The sequence below is a fragment of the Mchenga conophoros genome, linkage group LG12 (genome assembly GCF_057382185.1).
Source record: "Mchenga conophoros isolate Kocher_MC1m ecotype Shallow Benthic linkage group LG12, M_conophoros_male_GT1.1, whole genome shotgun sequence".
In the NCBI taxonomy this organism is placed as follows: domain Eukaryota; kingdom Metazoa; phylum Chordata; class Actinopteri; order Cichliformes; family Cichlidae; genus Mchenga; species Mchenga conophoros.
In genome coordinates, this window is record NC_140537.1 from 27,062,402 (window position 1) to 27,080,449 (window position 18,048).

General features: G+C 38.7%; 1 protein-coding gene across 1 annotated transcript in view; it reads right to left on the minus strand.

The window, feature by feature from the left end:
* Positions 1-18,048, minus strand: part of commd10 (COMM domain containing 10) — a 66,197-nt gene that overhangs the window by 40,541 nt on the left and 7,608 nt on the right. The window lies entirely within an intron of this gene.

Consider the following 18,048-nt stretch of genomic DNA (forward strand, 5'->3'; position numbering starts at 1 on the left):
AAGCCAAATTAAGAGGTGTAATTAAGAAAGAGTGAGACTTGAGCTGTGCAGGCCTAGGGCTGCTTTCAGGATTGAGCTTCCTATTACGAACTCGCAGCTGCTTTGTCTGAATGTGCATACCTCCTGGTTTTGGCAGCTCTCAACCAAAACATGCATCTTTTTCTTTTGAAATTGCCAGTGGGTGCATTTCCAGACATACTTATCTTCTGTTGCAAATTATTTTCTTTGGAGAAGCTCCAGATCTGATACCTGGCGACATCAAGGAGTTAAAATTAGGTCTACAACATTAGGCTTTAGGGGAGTGTGCTCATTCAGTCCCGAAATACAGATCACATTTTGTCTGCCCAGCAATGTAACATCCATGGAATAAAGTAAAGACCCTAGTTGAAGAAGGAAACCACTTTATTTGTAGTTGGGTCTAATTTCAATAACAATATGCAAATGTAGACAAGTAAAATACTGAAATCTGAGAAAACAAAGCCAACACCGCATCACAGTAAAAGAGGGAAGGAAACAAAAGCAGTCATTGTTAGAACAGCAAAAGTAACCATCACCAGTCAAAGTTATGGTCACTTTTAACAAACAGACTGGGTAAAACTGTTATAAATGAGTTCATCTTAGTGTATCTGAGGGTTTCTTTACAACTTGTAACATGTCACGCCTTTTGCTGTCAAGTATTTTCAATTTTATTGCTCTTATTTTATTCACTAACCTTTAGTGTAATTAATTTGTATATTTTAATCAATTTTTTGTCTTTTTTCATTAATTTAACAAAGGGTTTCTTTGAAGCTTTTTCTTAACTGCTCATTTTTTTAACACTGTGTGTAATTACCAGTTTGTTCAATCGTCTGTGAAGTACTCTGAAATACACTATCCTTCATAAACGATCTTATACAGCACAAAGCCTGATTGATGTTCACTTAGTCCGTACAATGCTGTTATTACCAGCATGAATTTTTTGTCCAACAACAACAGAAGACAACACAACATAATGTAGTAGTGTGGCAGTGAAGAAAACGAATGAACAGACATGAATTAAGATTTCAGCAGACACGACGTAAAATGGACCACATCCCAGTTTGAAAATATGTGTGAAAAAGTCCTGTTAAGAACGTGTGTGAAGTTTCTCTATCTGTTAAGCTCAGAAAAAGAACTATAAACCACGAGCTTATTTCCACAGGCTAATGATTATTACACTGCAAGTATTCCTGAGCCTGTTCTGAGAGAAAGGTCAATAAGAGGTGCTTTTTGTATGAGTTTGGCTCTGACAGCATCACTGAAGACAACCAAGACCTGCATAGATTTCTAGGGGGTATTTATTTGAGCGCTGTGGGTGACTATGGAAAGCGTTCAGAATAAAAAAGGAATAGTTCTCCAAGAGACCACCTGCTGTGTGTCTCTACACTATGAGTTTTCTGCTATGCATCTGTTACTTACATACACACAATTTAGGCTCGGTTTGAACACATTCACCTCAAATGGTGTGCTTCTCTGTGTGTTTGTGTGTCTGCATCGAGTCTAGCGCTCTCAAGTGTGTGTTCCACCAAGTCTAAGAAGGTGACATATCGGCGGAGCTTCCTGTATCTATAATTCATAGTGCAGCCTCTAAACAAAGAACTGAGTGCTCGACTCCCATCAGATATGCTACAGGGGAACTGACACGGTTGCAAAAGCTGCAAACAAAATATAGCTGGATAGCTAGGACCTGGAGCTAATAAGAGGTATTACAGACTGTGATAACAGAAAAGAGTACACAGACTGACAAGCAGGCTGACAGCCACATGTGGAATAAGGAATACTATTTTCTTTCTGTCTCTTTTTCTCGCTGCCTTGATGGATTTTCTCTGACCCACATTATCAGGAAACAGACAGGCAGACGTGTAAACAAGTTCAAATATGACTCAGTGTGCTGTCTACACTGAAACAAAGGCTCTTTCAACGCACTGCAATATTTCCTTTGTTGTGATAGACACCTGTAATCACCCCGTGCTCACAATGAGGACAATCATGCAATATTTAGAAACTCAAACTCCAATCATTCTCCGAGGGAAGATGCAACATTTATACCTGTTGTGTGCTGAGGTTTGTCTTCATGCTACACAGGTAGAGGTTTGTCGCATTAGTCAAGCAAACCACAACCCTGCCGAAGGAAACATTGTGCACCTTTTTCTTTAAAACACGGGGTGGGGCGGGCACAGATCATTTCAAATAAGAGAACAGCCAGAGTGCAAATATTGAACATAGCACAAAGGTGAATAACTGTAGAGCTGAGAAGATGAAAAGCTTATTTGTGTGAGAAAAATTAATAATCTGCAATTCTTTTTAAATCAACTGAAATGTTTAAGTAATCTTTCATCTGTTTTATATAATTAGCCAGTGAATACATGTGGATTTTACAGAGTTAATATAGATGTTCCCTCTGACCACACTGACAGAGGTATATGCAAACACTTCTAGTCTCAAAATGTGTTCATAGTGTTCTGCTTGTTGGTACTCGCAGTTGCGTGGAAAATGAACAGAGAGTTTAAGAATTTATCTTCTGCCTGCTGTTTGTAGCTGTGCATGTTTGTGAGTTTGGACATGTCTTCAACAAAAAACATGAACCCTTAAATTTATTATTTGCAGAAGTTCAGACAGACCGAAGTTAATCTTAAACAAAGACAATCAACAAATTAATATTCTGTGTTTAAATCTATAAACCTATTTCAAGTTCCGACATTTGCCTTTCCTAGAAAACAAAATTTACTGGTGCAAATAATGAACACTCTAGTCACACACTCTCTGAACACTAAGATGCAATGATGGCAGCATATAGCACCAACCTCACATCTGTTCCTGTGAGTCTGTGTCCTCTTAATTAAATAGCTCCATATTGTTAATAGCAGGTGACAAATGTGATTCTCTCAAACACAAATTGTCATGGGCTTCTGATAACAATGAGATGCTTGCTGCAATTATCGCACAGATGAAGGAGCCAGGCAGAAGGGAATATGTTCATTAAGACGGTACAAGGAAAAATAACCTGTTAGAAGAAGACAAAAAGAGGTGGAAAAAGAAGGATAGGTGATTGCAAAGTTGGTAAGATACATTTAGATTGGTGTAGACGAGACATCGGCAATGATGGAGTGGGAAAAAAGTGGCTTTTTCACCACTGATGGAAGAATCATTCCTCGTCTATTCAGATGTAACTGGCTCATCCTTCAGTACAGCCAAAAATAGCTTCCTCGCCAATTGCACATGGTACATTCCCCATCTCATTCATTCTGTTCAACACAATCAGAGGATGAAGGAAAGTAAAGGATGTTGGGATTATAATTCATATAAATATGTAAACATGTGCAACAGCATAAGACTAGTACAGGACTGTGATATGTTCACTACGGTGCAATAATGTTCCAGAAGTGTAAGATTTTTTATAAAATTTGCTGTGATTACTTCTGGTTGTAGAAAACTGTCACATTTGCATGAAATGATTCATTTATTTCTTTAAAAAAAATCTGTTTTTATTAGTTAAATTATCATGATAACTGATAATGATTTATTAAAAATAAATAAAGCAAAACAAGGTTTCGAATTAAAAAAAAAAGTATTATTAATAAACTCCCAGAAAGGTCTGTACATCAACACTCCCCATCCCAGCCAAGAGTCTGGCTGATTTTGCCAAGAAGAAAAGGAAAAAACCCAAAAGAAAGCTGTGCCAAGCTTGTAGCAAAATTTCCACAAAGACCTGAGTCTGTCAGTGCTGCCAAAGGCGGTACAACCAAGTACTAAGTAAAGGGTCTGAATACTTCATATTTTATATACCCAAATATACTGTTCTGTAAGTTTTACTGTGAGAAAATTAATACAATATAGAGTGGTGTGTTTAAATTAATGTGAAATATATTAAATTAATTAAGGTGCATATTAAATATTACAAAATTGAAAGGGTCTGAAAAAGGGCTAAGTATACAGGTATTCACTGAGTGAACACAAGACTTGATGTATTGTGCATTCAGAGTTACTCCTGCATACTTTGGTTGTAACAAGAGGCTATTTTGGTTACCGTTTCCTTCCCACTAGCTTGAAGAAGTCTGGACATTCTCCTCTGACCTCTGACATCAACAAGGTATTTTCGCCCATAGAACTACTATTCACTGGATATTTTCTCTGTTTCAGAAATGCGTCTGTAAACCACTGAAGTGGTTGTACAGGAAAATCTCTGTAGATCAATAGCTTTTTAAACAGTCAGACCAGTTGGTTCGCCACCAACAATGTCAAGTAATTTAAATCACCTTTCTATGTGACTGGCTGATTAGATACATCCATTAAAGACCAGTTGAACAGGTGTACCTAACACCTTCGTAGCCAGTGAGTGTATATAAAGCACAACTTTAAAGTTTTGCAAGTTTGTCAGTACTCCTGATGATGCTTGATATTGGCACCAAAACCAGGGTTTGGGGCAGTTATATAACACTCTTTTTAAAACGACTGGGCCATCAGGACTTATAAACACTGACAAAGGCCAAACTGTAAACAAAGGCAAGAGTAGTTGGAGAAATGTAACTAATGTGCAAGTGGAAACAGATTTAACAGCAAAAAAGCAACAAGTACAGTATATCCTATTAGAATGGCACCTGTCTGGAAGTAGCCTGGTGCTTTCACATTGTTTGTTGACACCGCCCACGTTGCTTAGTTGGAGGGTGACACTGAAAGGACGCAAATCATATTAGGCACCTAAAAATTACTGAGTCCTGAACTGGAATGACTGGAGCTGGCAGCTTATCCGTGGGCAGAGGAAATGCTGCCTGTGTGGACCATTTATCCAGTGCTATTCAGCATCTGATTTTCAGATCAACCCTCACAATGCTTTCAGCTCATTTAGGCTATGCCCACACCAATGAGATACAATTAAAATGCCTTAAACAGGTGAAGAAGATTTTTTGGAATACTGCCTAAATTATTTTTTTTAAGTTGAGGGCACAAGGGTAGTCTGATATGTTGTTTTTAAGCAGCTTAATTTTTAAGCAGTAAAATCTTCCCTAATTAAAAACTAAATAAATAAATCAGACTTTTTAGAAGTTCGATTGAAATCAGTCAAAGTTTGTCCAATTTTCAACATCACACTTGTCTAAGTTACTCACTGGATTGGGTTTGAGTTAAGAAGTCACAAATCTTGCTCAGTGCTGAAGGCGCTCATCTTCAGCACATATTTTGAGTTCAAACTCTCAGCAGAAGCATTTCAAAATAAAATTTCAAGTACTTCTAGTGAATTACTTTACCTCAAATGCATTCGACAGCTGAAACAGCAGTCGAAGAACAAGCCGTTTATTTCTCATAAACATTAGTATTGATCACATTTATGTATTTATCCAAAAATCTTCAATAAACCAACTTTATTTATGATGTAATGTTAACTTTAAAAAAAAAAAAGAGTTATAAGAGGCATCTACCCTAAAGTTATTTTCCACAAACTCAAGGCAACTAAATGCTGGCACTGCATTGTGCATCATGTGGAGCTGAAGCAAGTCGTGTGTAACTTGAAGCCACTTTTGAATTTCTCATGAACAATTACTGAATGACTTTATTAAACCATTTAAATGTGTCTGGCAGCACTGCAGACATAAACAATGCTCTTCTGGTGCCTTCCTGACAAAGTAGAAGCTTAATGAGTGTTTGTTCACTGAGCTGCACTCATTGAGCTTATTGTTAATACCAGTAAAACTGCCAAGGAAGACAATTTTGGGAGAATCAGGTCAGGATATTTTTCCACAGCTGTCCTTTCTAACATGCAGAGCACCTGCAGGAAACACACTAATTACTTGTATATACTTCTCATTAACACTTTGTTAGAAGCTCACATCATCAGCTTGTATCGAACAGCTGCAGTTCCTTGCGTTTTCACCCACATGCTGATCTAACACAGTCCGTTATTTCCTCAAATTCTTTTTTTAAACCCACAACACTCATGTTTAAGAGCATCTAAATCAGGAGGCTTGACGCTGCGAGCCAGGGAAAATGGAGACACGATCAGCTCAAGCGCCAAGACAAACAAGCCAAGGAACACGAGCCGCTTGTGAGCCATAACAGGATCATTATGGTGGTGGCAGCTAGGTACCCTCGCCTGATATGCAGAAACAGGGAAGATGCCATGTCATGTACCAGTCTCTGCTGCCAAGCTCATACACTCTGTCTCCTTTCCAACAGGTCTGGGAAATAACGTTCCCACTGATGTGCAGCTACCACGGGAAAGCTGCAAAGACTATATATTGACTGCATGATGTGAACTAATTTAAGAGCTCTAAATTTTGGGCTCCTTTTGCATAAAACCCCCATGTTTGACAAGCCCCAAGTTGTACAAGCAAATTTAAAGTTTCCTCCATCAGACCCGATGCTCACCTCTGAATCTGCTTACTACAACATGATATCGAGACAGCACAGCTAAAAAAAAAATCTGTGTCAAACCTTAATCATCTAAATGTGTGTGGGGTGAGTTGAGGAAGAAGTGCAGCTAGCCAACATCTTATAGCACGGGCCTTAACTAAGGCTTGGTGTGCCAGATTTGAGCATGAGAGGCACTCAACCCCTTCAGCCAGCCTCCATTTTGAAACAGTAGGCATTTTAATGTATTAAGTTGGCACAAGGTTAGAGTGGAGGTCATGGGTAAATGAGCTGGGTCCGTTAAGGAGAGAGAGAGAGAGGCTCGCAGAGGACGAGTAACGGCTGCTATTCACCACTGCAGGCCTGCTTCTCTCTGCTATGTGGCAGCCCTAGACGATTACCAAGGCAGCCACCCTGTGCCCCTATGGTATGTAGACACTGTCGCTCTCATACACAAGGAAAGAGAAGGGGGAGTACTGAAATGTGCGTGTGAGAGAGAGACAGAAAAAGAGATATGGGGTGGGGTGGGTTGAGGGGCAGTTTACAGTACAGCTTGCAAGAGACAATAGCCGTGATCCTTCCAATACAGCAAAACATTCCATCTCGACCGAACAACACAAAGCCAGATATAAATATGGTGTCATCAACAAATACTGTAGCTATGAGAAGAGACAATGAAGTGTTCCCACTTCTTTCCTGTTCTATAGTTAATGCCAAAATACAAAATCTATTTATTGAACACGGCTGGTTGGAAACCTAAAAATGTAAGAATCAAAAGGAAGGAGAAAAACAGGTATTCAATGTCAGGTCAAGTGTAGTTTTCACTTAAAACCCCAATTTTGAAAACACGGAGATGTTTTGCAAAATGTAAAAAAACGAACAATAAAAAAAACCCAGAATGCAATGATTTGCAAATCTCATAAACTTTTGTCTTATTTACAATAGAACAAAACAATAACAATAATCTGTCATTTTTAAAACTGATGGTCTGTCTACAAACTGTGCAACAATTTCAGAATAAAGCCCCTAAACATAAAATTGAAAATTCTTTGAATAACTTATCGTCTACAGTATAATATCATCAAAGTATTCAGAGAATCTGGAGAAATCTCTGCGCGCAAAAGACAAAGTTAAACAAAAATAGTGGATCCCCGTCACTTCTGGCTTGCACTGTATTAAAAATCAGGCATGATGGAAAACACTGCACGGACTTGATGATTTCTTAAAAAGATTCCAGAAATCACTAACTGTGTATACAGTTTGCTGTGCGATCCAAAAAATGCTGGTTAAAGTGCTATCAAGCAAAGTTATATAAGAACATGCTGCTGCCTTCTTTGGGCCAGAGCTCATTTTAAATGAACTGAGGAAAAGTGGAAAACTGTTCTGTGGTCAGATTAATCAAAATTTGAAATTATTTTTGGAAAACATCTCGTCCTCCGTGCTAAAAATTACAGAGAGACCATCTGGCTTGTTATCAGTGCTCACTTCAAAAGGCTGCATCTCTGATCGTATGGGGGTGCATTAATGCCTATGGACCTAGCAGCTTGCACATTTGGAAAGGTGCCATCAGTGCTGAAAGGTATATACAGGTTTTAGAGAAACATATGCTCCCATCCAGACAACATCTCTTTCTTGGAAAGCCTTACATATTTCAGCAAGACAATGATAAACCAAATACTGCCGCTACTACATCACCATGGCTTTGCAGTAGAAGAGGTGGACCTGCAGTCCAGACCTGTCACCAACTAAAATTTCATGCATCATGAAATAAAAAATACAACAAAAAAGACTTGGACATCTTTCCTCTCCCAAAAGTCCAGAAACTGACTTCAGACGTTTACAGGCTGTTAAAAGAAAAGTGGAAGTGACACAATGGTAAATGTGGCCCTTTCCCAACGTTTTGAGACATGCTACTGCCGTCAAAAGTGAAATAACCTTGTTTGTTAAAATGTTCATTTCCTTAGTTTAGACATTTAATATGTTTTTAATGTTCTATTGTAAATAAAATATGAATTTATGAGGTTTGAAAATAAGCACTTTCTGTGATTATTTACCTTTTTACACAGCGTCCCAGCGTTTTTTTGTTTGTTTTCTTGATTGGGGTTATATTTCTTTGTTCTTTAATCACTACACGTCCATGCTACAGTAGCGTTTGGCCTCTTGGTGCAGATGACTATGAAATGAAAATGATTCAAAGCTTTTTAGAGAGCTGTAGGTACATATAGGCACAAAAGAGGTCATTTTAGCCTATTACTAAGTGGTTGCTAGGAAACATGATGACATCATGATCTCTGATATGTACCTTCAGCCACCTAAGATGTACTTGCAACACACAGACAGAGATGTCGTGTATTACAGTACAATACTTGTGTGTATTTAAAATGGCCATTTCTTGTACGGCTTCCTGTTTTTAGACACCATTTGAGATGCTTGATTCATTTTTGTTAAATCAGAAAACAGGTTTTATAGAAAATCGTGTTTATTTGTCCATCTCACAAATGCAACGGATCGCATATGCTTCTGATCAGTCAATACAGCTGTCTGCACAGCAGGAGCAACATTTGGTGTTCCACTGGTGCTTTACAGTTGCAGTCAAGAGCCTAATTGAATCCATATACGTCTATACATGTGTACTGTGTATACATCTATACCCATGGTGCAGGTGAAGCAAATAAATTCCACTCTGAACATATAAAGTAATTTCAAAAGTACTGCTTTATCTTCCAACAGTCAAATACCAGTGTATCATCAAAGAGGGTGGGCATTCAATAAGAAACTGGTGACAATTTGTTGATATAGGCAGAGGGAGCAGTCTTTGCCCTATCATATATCAGTGTCAGGCTGCAACCCACTCATTATAATCATTATTTCAAGGCAGGCAAAAAGCCTATAGCTCAGATCCTTTCATTGTGATTACATCTCGTCACAGTGTGATGCAAGCCGACAAAGACAGCTCGGAAAACAAAAGAACACAGCGACAAATACAATAGAAACCAGAAGAATAAACATCCAAACCTGTTCCTGATGCGACGATATGTCTACATTACTATCAATATCTGGCATTTGAATAAAGCAAAAACAGCCTTTTCATTCTGTATGCCTATCAGATAACTTTCACTGGAATGAATGGATGTGATTTGGCTCTATGCTTCTGCAATCAGTGCGTCTTGTTTAAACTCAAATAGTTCAGCCAAGTAGCAGAGCATCTTCTCAAAAATAAATGCCAAAAAAAATGAAACGATGAACAGAAAAAACACACACGCACATCTGAAAATGGCACTCTTAAGCATTTCCACCAGCTTCTACAAAATGGCCAACAGATTAACAGGGGATTAATGATTACTTCACAAACTGGGTGTAAAACAAAACAGGCTGAATAACCAAAGAGAAATAAAAGCTGATCACAGGAGTGGGAGATGTGAGAATAAAAGGGCGACGTTAAATCAATGAGATTTAAGTGGAAGTTGCAGTTGGATTTGCAGGGTTGACGGTTCGCCTATCTGGGTGTCAAGCATGTACCGTGGGTGTGCTAAACAACATCCAAACATACCCAAATCCCCCAGGCGCCTTTTAAGAGGCGAAAGAATTTGGGAAGGGGATTGGCTGAGGAAAACAGGAGTGGAGGTTGGGGAGAGAGCGGGGTGGACAGGAGAGATATAGAGAGTGTGTAATGGGGAGATCGAATCAATGGGTACCCCCGGAGCAAATAGGAGCCATGACATCATCGTATGGCAAGCAGCAAGGAGTGGGGTGGCGAGAAGTTGGGGGGAGAAAGAGAGAGAGAGAGCGAGAGAGCGAAGGCAGAGACGAGAGGACCCACAGTCACCCATTCTGCATCTCGGGGCCCATCCACTAGAATGGATAAGAGCTGAACAATGCACTCTGAATGAATGGGATCCCAAATCCCAGAGGAGAAAAACAAATCACCAGTGGGAAAGTGGAAGGGCGAGGGAGAGATGGAGAACGAGACAGAGAGAGATGGAGAGAGAAAGGGAGACCCTTAAAAAGATGTGCACACAAAGCAACAAAGCATCTTGGGACATGTAGAGCAAGGCAAGTAGAGACTGAGACAAAGCTGCTTTTGTCCTTCCCGGCTGGTGGGTGGCTTGGTGTGAAGGATTTGAACGTGGTACCATTTACATCAAAGCTCTCAAATATATTGATTGGGCCATGTAATCCCTCAAATGGAAAAATGAAAAGGTTGGATCTACACCGGATGAGTTGTTTTTTGGGTCTACATGACGACAGCATGTGGGAGGCAAGAATGAGGCCTTACGTAACTTGTCAGGAGGACTTTGAATTGCGTTCAAAGTTTGCCCGGCATCTTCGTGATGCCGGTTTGACAGAGACACGTGAGGCAAGCAGGGATGTTCAGGGAGGCTCTGATCACAGCACCTCCTCGCAGAAGTCAAAAAGGGATGTTTAATTGCGTGCCTCATCACACAGTGTTAATAAATAAAGTCACAGCCTTCACCGAGAGGGCTCAAAACGTGTGCCGAGTGTGTATTGTTGTGTGCTTTCGAGCACAGAGCTTTCATTCCTCCGTCATTACAGCACCGGTGCTATATGCCAAAACAGAGAAAATAAATTAGAATCACACAACAAAAAAACTCTTTCATGTTGGATGCCTTGATAAGAAAAACAAGCAGGTTTCCACAAACTACATTTAGTTGTCTTATAGTTTGGAGCTAGCTAGGGACAACTTGACACACAAAAAAAAATAATAATACAAATTTATGAGATTCACTCATAAAAAAAAATCACAAATAAAAGATAGGAGAGAAAAAAAAGTAGGTCGTGAAATTTATTTGGGGATCGATAAAAAGGAAAAGTGCTGAAAGCGTGGACTGGAGTAAAACTATGCAAATTTGGAAGAATCAGACAGAATAAGACCCAGAAATGTGAATCAGGAATCAGAAATATGCTCTTTCTGAAAAGAAGCACTTGCCTAGGAATGAGCACAATTAACAGCAAGCTTATTTGATGCTTAGAAACACTCTGCCTACGAGAAAGAAGCCGCTCTCCCGAGTCCAAATTTTATTGAGAGCTGTTTAAACTACCACAGCATCATCCACCATCCTTCAGGAACAGTGACGCAAAACAAGCTCAATTGTTCCCTTTCCAGACGCTACAACAAGTGGACTGTTGACTGTTTTACTTTGGTTACAGTTTTGTGTTATACTATAGTGATCTGTTTGTACTCTGTGACATTTAAGAAGCAGGTGAGTACAGTTAAAATGACAGATGCATTTAAACATGATTTATATAGCAAAAAGCTGAGATTGTGAGGTCTAAAGCGAGCCCAGACATTGAAAACAGGACCAGAGGAGACACTTGTTAATAAAAATGTAACCTGTTAGTGGACTGAAATTACCAGGAGTGAAATACTGTATCTCTATGAGATCAGAGGTGCTGACCCTAATCTCTAACCTCTGAACTTCTTTTAATTAAGAAAGTATTTTCTCTACACTTACTCTAGCTACATTTTTCAATCAATTAATTGATTAGTCTACAAACTGTCAGAAACTGTGATAAATCCTTGTTTTCTGAAGCCCACAGTAAAATTATCAAATTGCTCCTTTTATCAAACTAAACATCTGTTAAAGTTAAACGATAAAAAACAGCAAACATTTACATTTGAGAAGCCAGATATAGCAAATATTTGCCATTTTCAATTTATAATTACAAATTACAAAACCCCCCAAAACAAATTCCTATTATCTCAGGTGACAGACACTTAGAGAAGATCCTCCTCTAGTTTGAGCTTCTCCTCTTCTCTCCTTCATGTGTATATATTCCCTCTTATTTATAATGGGGAGGACATCGCTAGGTTTGTTAAAACTGTTTGAGTTTAAAGAAACATTTTATTTTTATCGTTAAAAGTTTTTTAGAGTGAGGAGGCTCTAAGGCCAGCAGGGTGTTGTATCAACCAGTCACTTGAGCCCCATAGTGAAATGAAAAACAACAAGACTGAATGAAACAAGTACTTGGGCGGCGTCCAGTGGAAACTCCAGCTCTAGGGGAAAAGCTATTCCCGCTTACAAGTTTTTGATTGAATAGGCCATAGGAAGAACATAAGAAAAATCTGTTGGGAAAAGTCTGGGATTTGTCTCAAAGCTGCATTTAGTACATTTTTTCCCCTTTGAGGCTTAAAAACTCAGAAGAGCTTTGCTTTATCAATTCTCATCAAGTCTGTCTGAAGCTATCAAGCAAAGATATCCTTTGAAGTCAGAGCCAGCATGTAGAGGGTACATTAGCTCACTAGCTCTTACCCCGTGCTTTTGCAGCCTAGCATGTGCACAATAAATATTAAAATCGACAGAGTCTGTCAAGTCAAGTCAAGTCAAGTTTATTTATAGAGCACATTTAAAAACAACCAAGGCTGACCAAAGTGCTGTACAGTAAATACAGATAAAAATACAATAGAACAAATAACACCTCGCTGATAAAAATAAAATAAAAATATATAAAACAAATAAATTAAACCTTTCTAAAAGCCAATGAAAAGAGGTGAGTTTTAAGAGCGGTTTTAAAAGTTTCTAGGCTTTTGGAGAGTCTGACGTGCGGAGGTAAACTGTTCCACAGTCTGGGTGCAGCCACAGCAAACGCCCTCTCTCCCTTTGTCTTTAATTTATTAGTCTGCCTTGCAAGTGGATGTTCCGTATTATAATTTTCACCCTAGCCTTTGGTCAGCAGGGCAGTGGCTCATCCTAACGCCAAAAGATAGAGACAGACACCAAGAGCGGTAAAAGATTTTAATTTTAAGACATCAGAATTTCCGTTTTATGAATCTATGTTTAGAAAACAAAGTTAAGCATCCAAAGGTTTTTTAAATGAATCAGTCTATCTTAAGGTGGTCGCAAGTAGCACCGCTAAAAGGGGTCAAAAGGCTGATTTGTAATATTGTTTTACAAGCTAACAAAAATTTTAAACAAATGCAGGCTGTGCCCACTTGAGTATAGCCACTTGTACTTTCCTCCATGGAATATCTGTCTTTTCATCGAATTATTTATCCGAGCCTTTCAAAACAGAAAAAGATCCAGTGTGCTCCTTTAAATGAGTGAGTGGATATTACATCCTTAGCAGTGCTTAAAGCCTCCTCAAAAAGCCTCCATCAGAAGTGGGTTTTCTCTCTGTCCTATTCCCAAAGCGTTGTGCCGCACAAATTAATAGTGCAACTGATTGACGTGTTTACACTAAGCTGCTTATTCTGTGGCCAAATATTTTGAGTATGACTAATGGCCCTGCAAATGCTTACCTTACATCATATGCTTAAAAGGATCGTTTGATACTGTGTCTTTATTTTTTTTTTGTCTCATACATATACTTTAGAAATTATGGCTGCCAATACAAAACATGCCCAAAATTTCAAATAATGAAGTTGGAATATGTACAAATAATTCTTGTGCTCTAAAAACTCAGGCTTCACTCTGGTCTAAACACTGAGATTCAGACAATCTTTCTTCTATACGATGTCAAACACAGTTCCTAAATATGATCACAGTCATGGCACAATGAAGGTACACTATCTGTCAATTTAAATGTTTTATACAGGGCATAAGTTTTAAAAAAATCTACTCGTATTGGTCTAAAAATTAATTCAGTGCCAGGTCAGATCAACAACATATGGCACATAACATCACATAAAGCCATTATTTATTTAGTGTGATTAAACAAACCCCAAGATTAAACAAAACCAGCTTCAGCAGAAATAACCTGAATTGTTTGCTGTGTAACTTTATTAGTCGTTCAATCATTGTGAAGGAATTTTGGCGCGCTCTTTTTTTACAGCTTCAGTTTATTGAGGTCATTTGTTTCCCCACAGCTCTCTTAAGGTCCTGGCACAGCACTTAAGTCAGGATGAGGTCTTGACTTTGACCGGACAACTGCAACACCTTGACTATTTCGTTTTTCAGCCATTCTGTTGCCGGTATGCTTGGCATGATTGTCCTGTACCAAAACAAAATATTGCCTAGCTTCAGCTGTCGGACAGATGGCCTCACATTAGACAGAGGAGTTCATGGTCGACTCAGTGACTATGAGGTTGCTGTGGCTGCAGAACAAACCAAAATCGTCACACCTCCAACACCATGCTTGACAACTACTTGATTTGATAAACAGTACATGGCTGCTACTTACTCTCATAACTCCTGTGAAAGCATTAACTTTACTTAGTTTTTCACACTGTCTGGTTTGCGTTCAAATCCTTTGCTTTTGAGAGGCAGCCAGTGTTTCCGCACCTCAGAGATAAATAAGATAAATAAAGATGTGAATAATGCAGAGTTCCTGCAGTTTAGTTCAAGAATAATTCACTTTAATGTTTTACTTTCAGCGCCCTTTTTATCTTTGCCTTTCTTTTATCTATTATTGAAATATTCTCCTCTTGCATGTTTGCTTTCTGTGAGCTGTGTCTTTTTACAAATTCAATAATCACAGAAAAATAATGATATCTTGTTAAATACTTTGTGGCCCAGTCATGGTGTGATCATGAAAACATATGGCTAAAAAAAGATCTCACTTCCTCAAGTTTTCAACACTTACGTTTTTGTCTCTGCTGCTGTACAAAATTGTGCCATCTGGTTTGTTAGCATGTTGGTTTGTTGTACTAGAGATGCAAATACATAAATTTATGAAACTAAGAATCTTGTTTTTTTTGTCAATTTCTTTCATTCATAACCTACCGGCATATTTGAAGATTTTCAAAAAGTTTTGCACTGAAGGATAAAGTCAGTAACTTGGAGAATGAAAGGGAGATGTCCATTTGGTTCTACAAACTCAAGCAGTCCAGTATGCATACAGCAGATGCTGGGTAGAAAGCCAGTATCTGTTTTACACATCATTATTTCTCTAAAGGCAAAAGTCTCACAAACAACACACCTCTGACATAAAATGGAAAAAACTATGCATTTATATCTCAAGGTCTATGCAGCTGGAAATGTTTAATCGGGTTATCTGCAGTCTAGCTAGCATGCCAACAAAAACCTTCTCGAAATACAGATAAAAGCAGACATTCCTGTTTCTCAGAAGCTCAGAAACACTTCCTGTTGTAAAGTCGCATGCCATACACACGACTATTAAGAGGACTTCACATAGCCTAATGCAAACTGCATAAAAAATTTCAGCAAATTCTCACTCTCATCTTTCAGTTGCCGTTCTCGAGTTTTCTTTGTAGTCTTTTCTCTATTGTTTGTCCTTGCTATCACCTTCTGCTGCATCCTAATCTTCTCCCTTCCATCATCTGCTCGCATCAAGTTTTCCCCCAAACTTTTCTTTCCTTTTGACAGCAGATCAATCAAGTCATTTTTCTGTCTCAGCCCCCTCCCCACTGGGATAACAATGCAACAGGTCTTGCGTCATACCTTCACTGAACGAGGCCAATCTCACCGGTCCTTATGAGGGTAAACTAGAGCTCTCACTCCTGAAATATTAAGGAGTGCATGAGAAGACATTTATGCCTTGTGCCGATGTACTGCAGTGCTTCCTCGGTTTTCATATCTGAAACAGCAACTTTTCACCAAACCCGATACAAATTCAGTTATGAGGAAAATATCATCTCACATGGGTGAGGTCACACAATTATTGAAACAGAAACTATAATCCATAAATTCCGTGTTGGTCCACACACTTTAGAGACAGAGGGTGTTATGAAGATCTTCCCCTGATATTATATACTTCAATAAAACACAGAAACAAATATAAAAATCCACTCCACTCACTTTTAATTTCAAGTATGCCATCTAACATCTTATCCACTCTACTGCAGATACACTGTACGTCACATATAGTTTGGAGAATGAGATGTGAAGCCCCCTGGCAGTCCTCCTCCTCAGGAAGAGTGCTAATGAAGTAGGAGGCCAGTCGGATGAGAGAGTCTTACTCTCCACTTAGGTTCCAAGCAATCAATAAAACACAAAGTGCCACTGTTGCCATCCCCTTACACATCTTTTGCTTTCTGTTCTTGATCCCAATTTTCTTCAGTATTTCTATCCTCTTTAATTGTTTTACTTGTTTTCACTCCCTCTCTCACCTTTATATTTCAATATTTCTGTCCTTGTCACCTCTTAATTCTCTGCTTTCTTCCATTTGCTGTTTTCCCTTCCCCTCGCCATTAGACAGCCAGCAGTGACGGTGCTATAAATCTGTGCTGTAATTAGTATGACACTTGCAGCAGAATTTCATTTCTATTCACAACTAATTTACTTCTCTGTCATTGCAGTGTTTTGACATCTCAAAAGTTTTACTGAGGGATTCTCAGAGTTTGGAAGCAAACAAACTTACTGTCAAGAAACTCTAATCAGAAAGCACCAATGGAAATTTAAAAGAAAAGTGCACGCTCAAAGTACCTTAATACAAACTTAAACGAGGAATCTTATCCATCTCAGACACTTCACTGCCCCTGAGGGCTGCTTACCAAACTGTGAGGCAACAGTGCCCCCTGTAGGTCAACGGTGAACGTGCACCTCAATGATGTTCAGTGAAGTTAACACTTTTAACCAGCCTTGTTTTAGCCCCCCAGCTATCTCCTCCCACAAGGGAAATTGTGCAAGTGGATTTAAATAAATTAATACCTCTTCTGCAAAGCCTAGGGAGAACACAGAAGAAAACCACAAAAAAATAAAATAACGTACCGCTGTTGCATTCACAAAGATAAAGCAAAACACATATTTTTTTCTGGCTAACGCCTATAGGGCCGCATTTAAGATGACAGCAATTTGAATATGTCATGCCTAATTCTATGTTCAGACTGAGCCGACATTCTCTAGGGTCTGAATACAAAGCAGTGTGCGAGAAAGACACTTGACTAGTCAGCTGGAACACCACTATCCAGGCTGTGGGGATAATCAGTCTCACCATTCTGAGACAAAAACTGCTTTACAAGAAACCGTTCAAGTGCCCAAAGACCAAAAATCAATTTTTAGTATCTGTGCCAACAAACAAAAGTCGTGTGCACCACTCATAGTCGGCAGAATACATTTCAAGTATTTCTCAAAAAAAAAAAAAATAAAATAAAATCAACAACATTTCACTAAGTATGTGTTCATGTTTGAGGCTGAGCTTGTTAGGAGAATTAAATCATTAAGACTCAAGAAAATGTTTCAATTAAATCTCAAACTTCAAAGGTTGAAAATCATTTAATGTTAAAAAGACACTGTCTTTTGAGTTCTGATTGCTTCCACTACAGCTACAGAGCTCTACCTCTCCCAGTGGAAAAAGAATAAATGAGTGAGGGAGGCCCATGAGGTCTCAGTTATCAGAGTAAGTACATGGTTTTAGCTAATTGGGATCCAAACAAACTCTGAATAAAAATAAATAGAAACAGGAAAATGCTTTGATAGAAAACAAAAAGTCAAAACAGTATGTAGCTCATGCTTCTTGGAGTTTTCCTTTAGAAGAGAAAATATTTAAGGTTAATTAGATTTCTGCTTAATTATTTGTCCTACTATTTGTGGGTAAAACTTGCCTATTAAGAATCTTAATGAAGAAACTCACTAGTGACCTCAATAAGGCAGGCGCCGAGACTAAATCATATTCCACCAGAGCTTAGATGCTGGGCATTCAAACAATTCAGTGCTGGTAACAAAACAATGCCCCAACACACTGACCAATTTCAACCACACAATAAGTCTCTCAAGAGAACAAAAGGACCCACGAGGATTCTGATAACAAGCTCCCTGATCTCTGATCCAT